The sequence below is a fragment of the Macrosteles quadrilineatus genome, unplaced genomic scaffold, assembly GCF_028750875.1.
Source record: "Macrosteles quadrilineatus isolate MER2022 unplaced genomic scaffold, UCM_ALF_1.0 Scaffold_3__2_contigs__length_128488019, whole genome shotgun sequence".
In the NCBI taxonomy this organism is placed as follows: domain Eukaryota; kingdom Metazoa; phylum Arthropoda; class Insecta; order Hemiptera; family Cicadellidae; genus Macrosteles; species Macrosteles quadrilineatus.
Window position 1 is genome coordinate 87,762,108 of NW_026542596.1, and position 454 is coordinate 87,762,561.

The 454-nt window shown below is 36.3% G+C and overlaps 1 non-coding gene across 1 annotated transcript; it reads left to right on the forward strand.

The window, feature by feature from the left end:
• Trnan-guu (transfer RNA asparagine (anticodon GUU)) lies at positions 1 to 74 on the forward strand. Its single transcript has one exon. It is a non-coding gene; the product is annotated as a tRNA-Asn (tRNA).
• Positions 75 to 454: the final 380 nt, after the last annotated feature.

The window sequence follows — 454 nt, forward strand, 5'->3', positions numbered from 1 at the left end:
GCCTCCGTGGCGCAATCGGCTAGCGCGTTCGGCTGTTAACCGAAAGGTTGGTGGTTCGAATCCACCCGGGGGCGATAACATTTTGCAACGAATTGTACGAATTTTGCAAATAAGTGTTGAATTGTAACAACGAAAAAATAACATACACTTAAGGAATTTTCGTATTCGCTTATTGTAAAATACTTACGATGGTACAGCCTATTTTTCTGTTTCTTTTAATGATTTTGGTTGAATAGATTTCAGTTCGTAGTTTTTTCTATACTGCGCATCTAAATTTAAATTTAAATCTTATATTGTGGATTTGGCAAAGGGAATTTTCGAACACAGAAAAGGTTCATCTTGTCAGAGAGATTTGCCATTTACAACCTAGGAGGATTACAACCTACAAATTAGGTGAACTAAAACTTCCAAACAGGTTCATGGCATTATCACAACTTGGAGCAATTAATTATTG